This window comes from Galeopterus variegatus, unplaced genomic scaffold, assembly GCF_000696425.1.
Source record: "Galeopterus variegatus unplaced genomic scaffold, G_variegatus-3.0.2 Scaffold1172, whole genome shotgun sequence".
NCBI lineage: Eukaryota > Metazoa > Chordata > Mammalia > Dermoptera > Cynocephalidae > Galeopterus > Galeopterus variegatus.
In genome coordinates, this window is record NW_007727283.1 from 8483 (window position 1) to 16944 (window position 8462).

Below are 8462 nucleotides of genomic sequence, written 5' to 3' on the forward strand. Positions count from 1 at the left end.
GGTTCGGATCCCACATACAGACCGTTTCCCGCTCACTGGCTGAGCGAGGCGTGGGAGCAACGCCGAGGGCTGCGATACCATTGCCGGTCCCGGTCCGGTACGGGGGCGACACTGAGGGTTGCGACCCGTTGCCGGACACGGAAAAAAACAAACAAAAAAAAAATGACCTATGCCAGCTCCAAGGACACTATCAAGAAGAAGCTGACAGGGATGAATCATAAGCAAACTGCTACGAGGAGGCCAAGGACCGCTGCACCTGCAGAGAAGCTAGGGGGCAGCGCCGTCGTTTCCCTGGTAGGCAAGCCTTTGTCAGCCCCTCCAGCACCCTGCCTGGAGCATCTGGCAGCCCTAGGCCTGCTCTTAGGGGTTGCAGGCTGTCTCCTTCCTGCCAGACCAGAGGAGCTGGGGGGATCCCAGCAGGAGGAGGGCAATCCCTTCACCCCAGTTGCCAAACACCCCCCACACCCCCTGGACTTTCCTCCTCCCTCCATCCTGATGGCTCTGGCTTTCCCAAACTGCTTTTGATCTTCTGATTCCTTTTGGATTGAAGTAGACCATGTTCCCCCTAGGCACCCCAGTTTGGTGGGGGGGGCTGTATTTTTTTTAACAACACCCCTAGTCCCCTACCCGTTCCTCCCCCTTCCCGTGCTGCCAACTTCTAACCACAGTAGTGACTCTGTGCTTGTCTGTTTAGTTCTGGGTATGAATGGAATGTTGTGGAGATGACCCCTCCCTGTGCCACCTGGTTCCTTTCCCTTTCCCCTGGGCATGGCCACTCATGGAAGTCGGGATCCAACTGCCCACCAAGGGACCTTTGATTTAAAAAAAGAAACACATACACATACACACACACACACAAATGGGTGGGATAAAGGGCAGGAAAGGACCCAGGTGGAGTGGCTGCAGGTGTCAGCTGAGGGAGTAGTCCCATGGGGCAAGAGTTCAGTCAGGGAAAGAAGAGTAAAGATGGGCACTGAAGAACGGACCATTCTCATAAGTATAAAAAGAGAGTAAGACAGTCTAGATGGTGAGAATGCTGCAGGCAAAGACACGGCAGTGGGAAGGTGCAGAGTGCAGAGGGGTTTGGCAGCAGCTGAGAGGCCTGCCTTATAATATGCCCTTTTCCTCTTTCTGCTTTTTTTTTATACTTATTATTGGTTTCAGTGCTATTGCAAAGTGCCTTGCTTGATGTGGCTTACTTTGTGTTTATCCTGCTTTGGGTTTGTTGAGCTTCCTTGGATCTGCAAGTTTATAATTTTCATTAAATTTGGAATGTTTTGGACAATTTGTCTTCAAATCATTACCCTCAATCCTTTTCTAGGACTGCCATTATGCGTGTATGTTAAATCAGTTGATATTGTCTTACAGGTCATTGAGGCTCTGTGTTTCTATGTTTCTTTTTCTCTCTGGGCTTTAGTTTGGGTAGTTTTTATGGTTGTGTCTTCAATGTCACAAATATTTCCTTCTACAATGTTTGCTCTGCTGTAAAGCCCAGCCAGTGACTGTTTTTTGTTTTCCCACCTGCCTCATCGGCCCGCCAGCCAGTGAACTCTTCATTTCGGGTGTTGTATTTTTCAGCTCTAGAAGTTCCATTTGCTAATTTTATGTATCTTCCATTTACCTCCTTACTACATTCATGTTTTCCTTAAAATACTTGTGTACATTTTAAATTCCTTTTTAAGTTCTTGTCTGCTAATTTTATTATCTCTGTCATTTCTGGGTTTGCTTCTATTGACTTATTTTTCCCTGATTTTGGGATAGATTTCCCTACTTATTTGCATGTCTAGTAATTTTTAACGTTCTGAATTTTATGTTGTTGATGTCTGTATTTTTTGTTGTCCTTTCAAAAACAATGAAATTTGTTTTGGCTAGCAGTTATAGTAATAGTGAATGAACTTGCTCTTTTGGAGGCTTGTTTCTAAACCTTGCTGGGGGATGTCTACAGTTACCCTTACTCTAGGGACAATTAAGCTCTTCTACTAATGCATAACCCTTATGGGGTTTCGACTGAATTCTCTGGGCATTCAACTAGGTCTCCTCACATTGGCTGGTCAAAACTTAAACATCTCTGTGTGAGCCCTGAGAACTCATGAGCTCAGAGCTCCCTGGTAGTTTTTGCCTAGCATTATGGATCCTATGCACATGCAAATTAGTATTCAGCAACAGACTCAGAGGGATCCCAGGAGTCTTTGTGGCTGCGGTAGTCCCGTCTCTCTGATACCTTGAAAAGTCTCCCCAACTATCTTCTCAACTCAGCAAGACCATGCTCTGCCTGGGTTCCCCTTCACTGTGCTGCAATTCAGAAGCACCTTCAGTAGAAAGTTAGGGCAGTAGTAGGGCTTGCCCCATTTGTTCCCTTCTCTCAGGAATCACATACTGTCCTATATCTGAAAACAGTAGTTTTGTATATTTTGTGCAATTTTTTGTTGGTTTGTTTTGTTTTTTTGTTGGTAGCTAGTAGGTATGGGGATCTGAACCCTTGACCGTGGTATAATCAGCACCACACTTTACCAAGTGAACTAACCAGCCAGGCTTTTGTGCAATTTTCAAGTTGCTTATATGAGGAAAGTAAATCTAGTACCACTTACTTGAGTAGTGTAGAATTGGAAGTCTACTCTCTGTACATCAAGCATGCTCCATATAATGATCTGCTTCTCCAACCCCTTCTCAGAAGGCTGGGTTACAAGCAACGGAAGCTGTCTGTGGCTGATTAAACAGAAAAGGCCTCTTAAAGGATCATGGGTAGCTCCCCATGCTCCATATAATGATCTGCTTCTCCAACCCCTTCTCAGAAGGCTGGGTTACAAGCAAAGGAAGCTGTCTGTGGCTGATTAAACAGAAAAGGCCTCTTAAAGGATCATGGGTAGCTCCCCAGGATTGTGGGAGGGCTAGAGAAGCTACTCAGGACAGGAATGATACCCAACACATCTCAGGAACTACCCTGATGAGCAAACCAATTCCGTTAACATTGTTGTCACCATACTCTAGACGACCCATGTGTACAGCTGTCACTTCTGAACCAGGAACTCAATTATACCACAACCACCACCACTACCTGCCCTGATGTACCACTTCCTATGTCAGGAACAGAGTTGTGTACCCACCAATAAAACAACAACCTCCAGAGAGAGTGTGTGCTTTAATGCTAGTTGCTCTAGCTCTTGAGTGTGACAAGCAAAGAAAGAATCTGTAGTTTCTAGCTTTTTAAAATGTTGCTCTTTTCTTCCCACCAAGACTCACAAAGTAGAAGATTCTCCAAACTCAAAATGTGGTTCTGATGTTTAGGGGCCAAAACATTCGTTATAGAGGAACAACCATAAGTGAGTCTTGGATGATTTTCTAACACTCTTAGTACTGAAGCGTGAAATAAAATCACTAATTTCATTTCTAGAAGATGTATCTGTGATCCAACCTCCTTTGGAGCTTGTGGGAGGGGACCACTCCCAGATTATATGAGTATTCCATAACAGCAACCTCTAAGAAAGTGTCCTTTTCTACTACAGCAGTGGGTGGTGATGCCATCAATCACAATGACTGGTCTCCTGACCTAAGGATGCAGCAGAAGACAGTTAGAAATGAAGATGGCAAAACATTATTAAGGATGCTCAAGCCAACATTCTCAGAGGCTGGGCATACTTCTGAGTTTCTAGTATTTAATGAACTGAAAAAAGAGATCTAGATATATTCTAACTAGAAATGAAAACCAAGAGAGCCAATCTTATTGGATTTGTTCATTATTCTGATCATTAGGGACCATTGACCTTTAAGAAACTGCTGCAGTGTTTAAGCCATTAATACCTTAGCTCAAAATATTATGCAATGCACATTAAATCTAGGCCCTAAAAGAAAAGGGTGCAGATGGGAGGTTTTAGTGGTGGGAAGGACTAGTATGGCATATGGCACGAAACTGTATGGAAAGCCAGGTGGAGTCTGGGCAGCAGGAGAGCCCTGGGGAGTGGAGTCTGCAGCCTGAAGATATTGGGCATGTGTGGAAGAAAGAAACATAATAGAAGAGCAGGGCAGTACCAGGGCGAAAGGATCATCATTTTACCTTCTTAGCAATAATTTCTAAGAAGGAGTTTTAGAGAGGGAGAAGAGTCCAGCCAAGAATTAGGGATTCAGAGTATGGTTCAGATACCCCCTCCCCCAAAGGCAGAGAGGAAACAGGCCACTTGTGAGTCATGATCTCTCACCTGCTCACTCTCCCTGTCTTCCCTCTCATACTCTCCAAATCTACTTTCTACCCAGTCCCAGAGCGATCTTCAAATGGGAAACCTGAACTTGTCATTTCCCTACTCAAACTTTTAATACCTCATCGTTGTGGAACACAGCAACTAGCATGAACTTCAAAGAGGATCATTTTGAAACCTAGCTCTGCCTCTTACCAACTGTGTGACTTTGGGTAAGGTTTTTAATTTCTGGGCACTTATATCCCAACTATAAGTGATAATACTGCAACAGTCAGGATTCCTTTGATTACCAGTGACAGAAAACTAAACCCTACTCACTAGGCAGAAAGGGGGACAGGTAATTTATTAACTCAAGTGACCAACTGAAGAACAGTAGTGCAATGGTCTGAGGGAAAACTGGACTCAAGAACTCACAAATGGCCTGTTTCTTCTCTGCCTTTGATGTGGAAAGAGGGGTATCTATTAGTACATTTCTGTTGCTTATAACACAAATACTTGAAACTGGGCAATTTATAGGAAAACAAAATGTATTGCTTGCAGTTTCAGGGACTGGGAAGTCCAAAATCCAGGGAACACATCTGGTGAAGGCCTTGGTGGTGGTGACAGTGATGCAGGGGTCTTATACGGCAGAATGGCAGAGCAGGGAGAGACTCTCATGTGCTGTCCTTTTAAAGCCCTCAGGACCACGCCCCTGACCACCATTATTCATCCATTCACTACTGCAGGGTCCTACAATCTAATCACCCCTTCCAGGCCCCACCTTTCAATTACCATAATAAAAAATTCCCAACCTCTTAACATTGTCACAGTGGGGATTAAGTTTCTAATACATGGACTTTGGGGGACACAAGTTCCCAATCCACAGCAGGGAGGGAGGGAGGTATCTCTCCATTTCTGCTTCTCTATGCACTTTAGCTTCATTTTCTTGGATTGTCTGTTTTGTGAATGGCCAAAATATGAATTGCTGACAGCTTCCAAGCTTGCATTGTACAGTTTAGTTAGTAAAAGAGGGGAAATTCCTGTTGTGCATCTCAAATTTTGAGAAAGGGCTTTGATTGTCCCATCTGGAATCAGGTGCCCACCTAGGGCTAATCAACAGGTGCCAGGACAGGTTGTGCGAGAAGACAACAGCTTTCATTTAACCACATGATTACAGAGATTAAATCAGAAAGAACATTTAGTGGAAGCAAATGATGCTGTTCTAGATAGATAAACCATTAGATATTCTCTACAAGTCTTAACCTGCATGGTTGTTTTGAGGATGAAATAGATGACCTACATCAATGAGCATCAGGTACCCAGGACAGTGTCTGGGTAGTGTACACAGCTGCAGTGCACAGCAGGTATTGTGCAAATTCTTGTTCCTTCACTTCATCACATCTTTGCTCTCAGGGCCACTGCTCACCTCCGTAGTGCCTTTGTCTTTTGCTAAGTAGAAAAACATGTCCCCCTTTGAGTGGATGTAGCCCTATGGGTATAGGGTTTGACAAACAGAAGTCACATTGTGATAAGAAAAAAGTGCCTGTTCTTACAATGAATGTGGCCTTGAGCCAGAGTTGTGCCTTGTGGGTAGTGCATGGGCCAGATCCTCCCTCAGTGGTCTCCTGCACCCTGGTCCTTCACTTTCGTTCGGTGCACAGACTGCCCAGCCTGGGTGGGGCCCTGCATTCTCCTTCACATGGCTTTTAGAAGCCCAGGGACTGGCTGCATTATATGGTTCCCAATGAAGTACAATCCAGTTCCCCAGCACCACTAACCCTGCCCTCTGTCCACCTTAGACAGCTCTCCATTCCCAGGGAGTTGTGTGTCACTCTTTCCTGCACTGGTGCAGAGCTCTCTGCCTTTCCCAGGCATTCTTTCCTTACTCCTGTTAGCCTCTTAAGCCCCAGGCCAATGACAACACTTCTGCAAATCCTTTCTCAGCACACCCAGAGCTACGTACACGCCTCTTCTGCACTTCCAGAAGCCTGTTCTTTATTCTCTGCCACAGCACTGATCACATTATATAGTAATTATCTGTTTGCTCATCAGTTCCTTTCCGCCCCCCTCCAGTGACTGTTGGCTTCCAGGCTCTTCATCCCCTGCCCAGGAATAAAGCCTGGCATCTAGTAGACCTCAATACATGCTTGTTAAATGAAATAATGAATCAATGAAGAGGAGGAAGGAGGGAGTAGCGGAAAAAGAAAAGGAGAAGGCTAAGTAGAAAGTTCACTGTTCTCACACAGACCTGTGTCTGTTTCCACATTCACAGTTAAGGCAAAAAGAGAAAAGCAAGCAGAGAGCCTATGGGACGCTTAGGAACAAAGTTGCTTCCTGTCCTTCAAATCCTTGACATTTGAGAACTGTTTTTTACCACTTGGGGCATTATCTTCTTTGCCCAAGGGATAGGGAGGTTTCTGTTGAGGTCTATTTGGTCCTTCCAGCTAAAGCATTCATGGGCTGCTGTGTAGGATAATTCCCCCTCCCCACCCCACATACACACCAGGTGGGACCAGCCTCAGAACTCTAAGTATTCCTGGCAGTCAGTCTTGGCATCTCTATGGACCAAAAGAATGAGGTCACTGTCATCAATGAAGTCAACACTGCATGATTCATCCAACATTTCCCCACTTGGAGTGCTCTGACATTCCCAGAGCTTCTCCCTGTGAGATGAGCTCACATTTATAGATGAGAAAACAGAGGTCCAGAGAAGGGAAGTGACATGCTCAAGGTAACCCTGCTAACTAGTGTCAGAGCTGGGATCAAATTCAGCTCTCCTGGCTGAGTGCCCTCCAGTAGCTCCTTAACCTCTTCTGATAGACTCTCCTCTCGGAGTACTAGTCCCAGCAAAGGCTGCCTGAACAAATGGTCCTGCAGGCAAAGAATAGGGCAAGACCTGCCCTCTTCCCCTCTAAGAGGAATGGCAGAGACTGACCTTGAACCAAGATCTGACTTCAAGGCACTGTACTGCCTTCCATAACTTGTCATTCAGTACAAACAAAGTATCTTCCAGATTCATTGCACAATCTAAAACAGCCGGCAATGCAAACACCCACACTCAGACTCAAAGGGACAAAGGGCAGGGTCTGGTGAGATGCTCAGTGTTAATCTGCAAGGAACTTTGAATAATCCCCCGAGTCTTCCTAGGAACGTGGAGATCCGATTCGGGTTGGAGAGTTGAGGCCTGGGAAGCCAGGAATGGGGACAACAGTGAGTACTTCCCAAAGTGTGCTTCAAGTCTTTGCATGCTGTGAGTAGTGGAAGCCTTTGGGATCACCTATTCACCTCTCTAGGCCTCAGTTTACACACGTACAAATCTAAGGCTGATGGTCCAGTCGACCTCTGCACTGTCTCTCAACGCAGCATTTTCTAATGCTGTGTGTGAATCGATGAAAGGAAGCGATTTATCTCATGTCAGCAAGGGGTCGGGGGTGTGGTGTGCGGTGCCAGCGAGAAGCGCATCCCCACCCCCAGTGCCCAATGTTCAAAGCAGCACTACTGGCCAGTGAACAGGACCTGGCCAGACGGGTGTTTCCAAGCTTTGCCATACAGGGGCAGGGGTTGTTGCCTACATCACAGGCCAAGTCATAGAGCACGAGGGTGTATCACTTCTCAGGGATCACAACCCAATACTTTCCAGGGACACACGGGACCGAATGGGGGCCTCGAAGAATGTCGCCTGCAGGGGGAGCACAGGTATATCTGCGGGGCCCAGAACCCACGGGTCTCCTTTTTCTGGCTGGTTGGGGGTGTTTCAGTAGTAGTTCAACATGCTTTATCTCCCTTAGTCACCAGTTTCATAGCAAACGATTTAAGCTCGTGTTATGAAAGCCGGGGTGTGGGAGACCAAGCATTAAGCCAGGAGTCCCTGCCTCCCAGCCCAGGGACCCCACCACCCTTCCCCCACCACTCTGCACGCCTCAAACATTTGTCTTTAACCCTCTTGGCCTTTCTTTCTTCCTGCTTCCTAGTTCCGTTGTGCACTTAGAGGCCAATGGGATGGCTCCTGCTTTCCGGGTGGAATTTAAATACATATGTATAATTTTGCATGCCTATTGCGTCATCGTTGAAGTCGTCGCGGTTCTCCTAGAGGCCTCCTCGTCTTCTGCCAGCATCAGGGCCTCCGGACGCCTCCGGGCGCTGCGGGCACTTTAGCGAGGAGCCCTCGGCTCCTCCCGAGCGAGTCCTTCCCGGCCCCCTCCCCCACCTCACCTTCCTCCCCTCCTCCCCCTGGCTCCTCCTCCTCGCCCTTCCGCGCGGCCCTCGCGTGGGGCCAAGCTAGAGTGAGCGGGA

The 8462-nt window shown here is 46.7% G+C and overlaps 1 long non-coding RNA gene across 1 annotated transcript; it reads left to right on the forward strand.

Annotated features, from left to right (window-relative positions):
• The first annotated feature begins 7810 nt into the window (after nt 1–7810).
• Nucleotides 7811–8222, forward strand: LOC103592566. Its single transcript, XR_550671.1, has 2 exons — nt 7811–7865; nt 8141–8222. It is a non-coding gene; the product is annotated as an uncharacterized LOC103592566 (long non-coding RNA).
• The last annotated feature ends 240 nt before the right edge of the window (nt 8223–8462 follow it).